This window comes from Rhinichthys klamathensis, unplaced genomic scaffold (genome assembly GCF_029890125.1).
Source record: "Rhinichthys klamathensis goyatoka isolate OS25496 unplaced genomic scaffold, OSU_Roscu_1.1 h1tg000040l_1, whole genome shotgun sequence".
NCBI lineage: Eukaryota > Metazoa > Chordata > Actinopteri > Cypriniformes > Leuciscidae > Rhinichthys > Rhinichthys klamathensis.
Window position 1 is genome coordinate 13,767,558 of NW_026606587.1, and position 7,443 is coordinate 13,775,000.

Consider the following 7,443-nt stretch of genomic DNA (forward strand, 5'->3'; position numbering starts at 1 on the left):
AGATGCAGAGGAGATGGAGATGCAGAGGAGATGGAGATGCAGAGGAGATGGAGATGCAGAGGAGATGAAGATGCAGAGGAGATGGAGATGCAGAGGAGATGGAGATCCAGAGAAGATGGAGATGCAGAGGAGATGGAGATGAAGATGCAGAGGAGATGGAGATGAAGATGCAGAGGAGATGAAGATGCAGAGGAGATGGAGATGAAGATGCAGAGGAGATGGAGATGGAGATGAAGATGCAGAGGAGATGAAGATGCAGAGGAGATGGAGATGGAGATGAAGATGCAGAGGAGATGGAGATGCAGAGGAGATGGAGATGAAGATGCAGAGGAGATGAAGATGAAGATGCAGAGGAGATGAAGATGCAGAGGAGATGGAGATGCAGAGGAGATGGAGATGAAGATGCAGAGGAGATGGAGATGCAGAGGAGATGCAGAGGAGATGGAGATGCAGAGGAGATGGAGATGCAGAGGAGATGGAGATGCAGAGGAGATGGAGATGCAGAGGAGATGAAGATGCAGAGGAGATGGAGATGCAGAGGAGATGGAGATGGAGATGCAGAGGAGATGGAGATGAAGATGCGGAGGAGATGGAGATGCGGAGGAGATGGAGATGCAGAGGAGATGGAGATGCAGAGGAGATGGAGATGCAGAGGAGATGGAGATGCAGAGGAGATGGAGATGCAGAGGAGATGGAGATGCAGAGGAGATGGAGATGCAGAGGAGATGGAGATGCAGAGGAGATGAAGATGCAGAGGAGATGGAGATGGAGATGCAGAGGAGATGGAGATGAAGATGGAGATGCAGAGGAGATGAAGATACAGAGGAGATGGAGATGCAGAGGAGATGGAGATGCAGAGGAGATGGAGATGCAGAGGAGATGGAGATGCAGAGGAGATGGAGATGCAGAGGAGATGGAGATGAAGATGCAGAGGAGATGGAGATGCAGAGGAGATGGAGATGGAGATGCAGAGGAGATGGAGATGCAGAGGAGATGGAGATCCAGAGGAGATGAAGATGAAGATGCAGAGGAGATGGAGATGCAGAGGAGATGGAGATGCAGAGGAGATGGAGATGCAGAGGAGATGGAGATGAAGATGCAGAGGAGATGGAGATGGAGATGCAGAGGAGATGGAGATGCAGATGCAGAGGAGATGGAGATGCAGAGGAGATGGAGATCCAGAGGAGATGAAGATGAAGATGCAGAGGAGATGGAGATGCAGAGGAGATGGAGATGAAGATGCAGAGGAGATGCAGAGGAGATGAAGATGCAGAGGATATGGAGATGCAGAGGAGATGGAGATGAAGATGCAGAGGAGATGGAGATGGAGATGAAGATGCAGAGGAGATCGAGATGGAGATGCAGAGGAGATGGAGATGCAGAGGAGATGGAGATGCAGAGGAGATGGAGATGCAGAGGAGATGAAGATGCAGAGGAGATGGAGATGCAGAGGAGATGGAGATGCAGAGGAGATGGAGATGCAGAAGAGATGGAGATGGAGATGCAGAGGAGATGAAGATGCAGAGGAGATGGAGATGCAGAGGAGATGGAGATGGAGATGCAGAGGAGATGGAGATGCAGAGGAGATGGAGATGGAGATGCAGAGGAGATGGAGATGCAGAGGAGATGGAGATGCAGAGGAGATGAAGATGCAGAGGAGATGAAGATGCAGAGGAGATGAAGATGCAGAGGAGATGAAGATGCAGAGGAGATGGAGATGCAGAGGAGATGGAGATGCAGAGGAGATGAAGATGCAGAGGAGATGGAGATGGAGATGCAGAGGAGATGGAGATGCAGAGGAGATGGAGATGCAGAGGAGATGAAGATGCAGAGGAGATGGAGATGCAGAGGAGATGGAGATGCAGAGGAGATGAAGATGCAGAGGAGATGGAGATGCAGAGGAGAGGGAGATGCAGAGGAGATGGAGATGGAGATGGAGATGCAGAGGAGATGAAGATGCAGAGGAGATGGAGATGAAGATGCAGAGGAGATGGAGATGGAGATGAAGATGCAGAGGAGATGCAGAGGAGATGGAGATGCAGAGGAGATGAAGATGCAGAGGAGATGGAGATGAAGATGCAGAGGAGATGGAGATGGAGATGAAGATGCAGAGGAGATGAAGATGCAGAGGAGATGGAGATGGAGATGAAGATGCAGAGGAGATGGAGATGCAGAGGAGATGAAGATGCAGAGGAGATGAAGATGCAGAGGAGATGAAGATGCAGAGTAGATGGAGATGCAGAGGAGATGGAGATGAAGATGCAGAGGAGATGGAGATGCAGAGGAGATGCAGAGGAGATGGAGATGCAGAGGAGATGAAGATGCAGAGGAGATGGAGATGCAGAGGAGATGGAGATGGAGATGCAGAGGAGATGGAGATGCAGAGGAGATGGAGATGCAGAGGAGATGGAGATGGAGATGGAGATGCAGAGGAGATGAAGATGAAGATGCAGAGGAGATGAAGATGCAGAGGAGATGGAGATGCAGAGGAGATGGAGATGAAGATGCAGAGGAGATGGAGATGCAGAGGAGATGCAGAGGAGATGGAGATGCAGAGGAGATGGAGATGCAGAGGAGATGGAGATGCAGAGGAGATGAAGATGCAGAGGAGATGGAGATGCAGAGGAGATGGAGATGGAGATGCAGAGGAGATGGAGATGAAGATGCAGAGGAGATGGAGATGCGGAGGAGATGGAGATGCAGAGGAGATGGAGATGTAGAGGAGATGGAGATGCAGAGGAGATGGAGATGCAGAGGAGATGGAGATGCAGAGGAGATGGAGATGCAGAGGAGATGGAGATGCAGAGGAGATGGAGATGGAGATGCAGAGGAGATGGAGATGAAGATGGAGATGCAGAGGAGATGAAGATACAGAGGAGATGGAGATGCAGAGGAGATGGAGATGCAGAGGAGATGGAGATGCAGAGGAGATGGAGATGCAGAGGAGATGGAGATGAAGATGCAGAGGAGATGGAGATGCAGAGGAGATGGAGATGAAGATGCAGAGGAGATGGAGATGGAGATGCAGAGGAGATGGAGATGCAGAGGAGATGGAGATCCAGAGGAGATGGAGATGAAGATGCAGAGGAGATGGAGATGCAGAGGAGATGGAGATGAAGATGCAGAGGAGATGCAGAGGAGATGAAGATGCAGAGGATATGGAGATGCAGAGGAGATGGAGATGAAGATGCAGAGGAGATGGAGATGGAGATGCAGAGGAGATGAAGATGCAGAGGAGATGGAGATGGAGATGCAGAGGAGATGGAGATGCAGAGGAGATGGAGATGCAGAGGAGATGGAGATGCAGAGGAGATGGAGATGCAGAGGAGATGGAGATGCAGAGGAGATGGAGATGCATAGGAGATGAAGATGCAGAGGAGATGGAGATGCAGAGGAGATGGAGATGCAGAGGAGATGGAGATGCAGAAGAGATGGAGATGGAGATGCAGAGGAGATGAAGATGCAGAGGAGATGGAGATGCAGAGGAGATGGAGATGGAGATGCAGAGGAGATGGAGATGCAGAGGAGATGGAGATGGAGATGCAGAGGAGATGGAGATGCAGAGGAGATGAAGATGCAGAGGAGATGGAGATGCAGAGGAGATGGAGATGAAGATGCAGAGGAGATGCAGAGGAGATGGAGATGCAGAGGAGATGGAGATGCAGAGGAGATGAAGATGCAGAGGAGATGGAGATGGAGATGCAGAGGAGATGGAGATGCAGAGGAGATGGAGATGCAGAGGAGATGAAGATGCAGAGGAGATGGAGATGCAGAGGAGATGGAGATGCAGAGGAGATGAAGATGCAGAGGAGATGGAGATGCAGAGGAGATGGAGATGCAGAGGAGATGAAGATGCAGAGGAGATGGAGATGCAGAGGAGAGGGAGATGCAGAGGAGATGGAGATGGAGATGGAGATGCAGAGGAGATGAAGATGCAGAGGAGATGGAGATGAAGATGCAGAGGAGATGGAGATGAAGATGCAGAGGAGATGCAGAGGAGATGGAGATGCAGAGGAGATGAAGATGCAGAGGAGATGGAGATGGAGATGCAGAGGAGATGGAGATGAAGATGCAGAGGAGATGAAGATGCAGAGGAGATGGAGATGGAGATGAAGATGCAGAGGAGATGGAGATGCAGAGGAGATGAAGATGCAGAGGAGATGAAGATGCAGAGGAGATGAAGATGCAGAGGAGATGGAGATGCAGAGGAGATGGAGATGAAGATGCAGAGGAGATGGAGATGCAGAGGAGATGAAGATGCAGAGGAGATGGAGATGCAGAGGAGATGGAGATGGAGATGGAGATGGAGATGGAGAGGAGATGGAGATGGAGATGCAGAGGAGATGGAGATGCAGAGGAGATGGAGATGGAGATGGAGAGGAGATGGAGATGGAGATGAAGATGCAGAGGAGATGGAGATGCAGAGGAGATGGAGATTTAGAGGAGATGGAGATGCAGAGGAGATGGAGATGGAGATGCAGAGGAGATGGAGATGCAGAGGAGATGGAGATGGAGATGCAGAGGAGATGGAGATGCAGAGGAGATGGAGATGCAGAGGAGATGAAGATGCAGAGGAGATGGAGATGAAGATGGAGATGGAGATGCAGAGGAGATGGAGATGCAGAGGAGATGGAGATGCAGAGGAGATGGAGATGCAGAGGAGATGGAGATGCAGAAGAGATGGAGATGCAGAGGAGATGGAGATGAAGATGCAGAGGAGATGGAGATGCAGAGGAGATGGAGATGCAGAGGAGATGGAGATGCAGAGGAGATGGAGATGCAGAGGAGATGGAGATGGAGATGCAGAGGAGATGGAGATGCAGAGGAGATGGAGATGCAGAGGAGATGGAGATGCAGAGGAGATGGAGATGCAGAGGAGATGGAGATGAAGATGCAGAGGAGATGGAGATGCAGAGGAGATGGAGATGCAGAGGAGATGGAGATGGAGATGCAGAGGAGATGGAGATGCAGAGGAGATGGAGATGCAGAGGAGATGAAGATGCAGAGGAGATGGAGATGCAGAGGAGATGGAGATGAAGATGGAGATGCAGAGGAGATGGAGATGCAGAGGAGATGGAGATGAAGATGCAGAGGAGATGGAGATGCAGAGGAGATGGAGATGCAGAGGAGATGGAGCTGCAGAGGAGATGGAGATGAAGATGCAGAGGAGATGGAGATGCAGAGGAGATGGAGATGAAGATGCAGAGGAGATGGAGATGGAGATGCAGAGGAGATGGAGATGCAGAGGAGATGGAGATCCAGAGGAGATGAAGATGCAGAGGAGATGGAGATGCAGAGGAGATGGAGATGAAGATGCAGAGGAGATGGAGATGAAGATGCAGAGGAGATGCAGAGGAGATGGAGATGGAGATGCAGAGGAGATGGAGATGAAGATGCAGAGGAGATGCAGAGGAGATGAAGATGCAGAGGAGATGGAGATGCAGAGGAGATGGAGATGAAGATGCAGAGGAGATGCAGAGGAGATGAAGATGCAGAGGAGATGGAGATGCAGAGGAGATGCAGAGGAGATGGAGATGAAGATGCAGAGGAGATGGAGATGCAGAGGAGATGGAGATGACCCTGAGCCTGAATGCTGGAAGGACAATGGCTGAGGGAATTCCTGGAGGGACTTCATCAGAGCCAGTCACTCCCGAAGTTTTATATAGGCTGGTTTTGATATTTCCATATATTTTACTTTGGGTTGGGTTTTTTGTTGCTCCCAACCGATTCTTATGGTAATATCTGTCTTTTGGAGCCTCATGTCCCGACAGAACCCCAGATAGTTGTAAGTAGCCTACTCAATACACCAGAAATTATGACAAATAGTAATATAAAATGTGCTCAATCAAATGCTCATCTTCACAGGACGATGGCGATGAAGAAACAGTTTCTGCTGCCACAGAGAGGCCTACTAGGAAATGTTAATATTGTCTACACATCAAACAATCTACACATTCAAATTTCTTCACATTATTTATGTAGAGTAGCCTATATAATCTAAGTTTAATTCTAAGTATAAACGGATATTCTTATCTCTCCCCCTGTCCCCAGAGTGTGGAAGAACAGCAGGAGAAAGGTCCATCAACTTCTGGTGCACAGATAAACACAGTTCAGTGATTTTCAGTGAATGCCACAGTTTAATTCTGTAGAATGTGTTTAGAACTACATGATGTAACTCTAATCTACTGTATTTTCAGTTGCCAGTTAAGAAGTTATATAGACTTCATCTTATTAAAAAAATTGGAGAAAAAAAACCCAGCAATGAATAAATGTACCGAAAGAATGAATGAGGTGTTTAAACACCGCTTCCTCTTTAAAAAAGGGGAGGAGACCGAAATAAACTCTGGGTTTACGGAAGTAAACCTGCTCCCGATCAGGTTAGGTTCACAGAGTAAGTTACCATGGTAACTGACTCTGAGTATAAGTTACCTCTCTTTCAGAAACGGGCTTGACTTACCCTGCTTTCTCAGGTTTGACTTATCTCCCATTCTGAAACAGAAAACCCAGAGTTTCCCTCATTTCAGGGTTAACATACTCAGAGTTTTCACTTAACCTCCTTTCTGAAACAGGCCCCGGGCATTCAGAAGTCATTGTGTTTGGTGTGTGTGGTGATTATCGTGTTCTGGCGTTCAGACGTCGTTGTGTTTGGTGTGTGTGGTGATTGTCGTGTTCTGGCGTGTGAACATATGGTGCAGCATTTGGTCAGTTCCTCTGTATGTTGAAGCATTGGAGCGTCCCGTTCTCGAGTTACTCACGCACGAGTGGACACTGATATATCAGGGAAGCAGTGAGTTATGGATTCGAGACTCTGGCTCTCAGTGCAGTGGCCATAACATCCAGTTAACATGCTTATATACATGCATGCTTTTATTAAAGTCAGCTTCATTTCTTTGTTTGTGTGTGTGTGTGTGTGTGTGTGTGTGTGTGAGAGAGAGAGAGTGTAGATTTATATTACATTGGGGGGATCAGCTAGCAGTGAGTCCCCTCAAAGGAAATGGCTTGATAAACTGTAACATTTTAGTCCACTGGAGGCAAGTGTGCAGAACCCAAGTGCAGTTTTATATATTCCAAAACAACATCAATCATAAAACAAAGGCATGGCATGAAACTCAAAACAAGAATATGGACTTACAAACAGTGGTTACAGGAAACAATACTTGGCAAAGTAACAAGGCAAACATGAGGGCTTAAATATACAAGGAAGTACATTTTGCAGGTGTCCTTTAATGGCCAATTAAGAGACATGTCTACTTAAGATACTAATACATGTCAAAATATTATATTCTTTTTAGTATCCTTTAGAGATTTTAAAAAAAAATCAAAGGAAACAAAACTTTAGTCAGCAGAAGACGTGAAATCCTAAAACTCAGGACTTCTGAATCAGTTTTTGCTAAAAATAAATCATGAAGTGTTGAGACTGCAGAGACATTTCAGTTTCCTCAG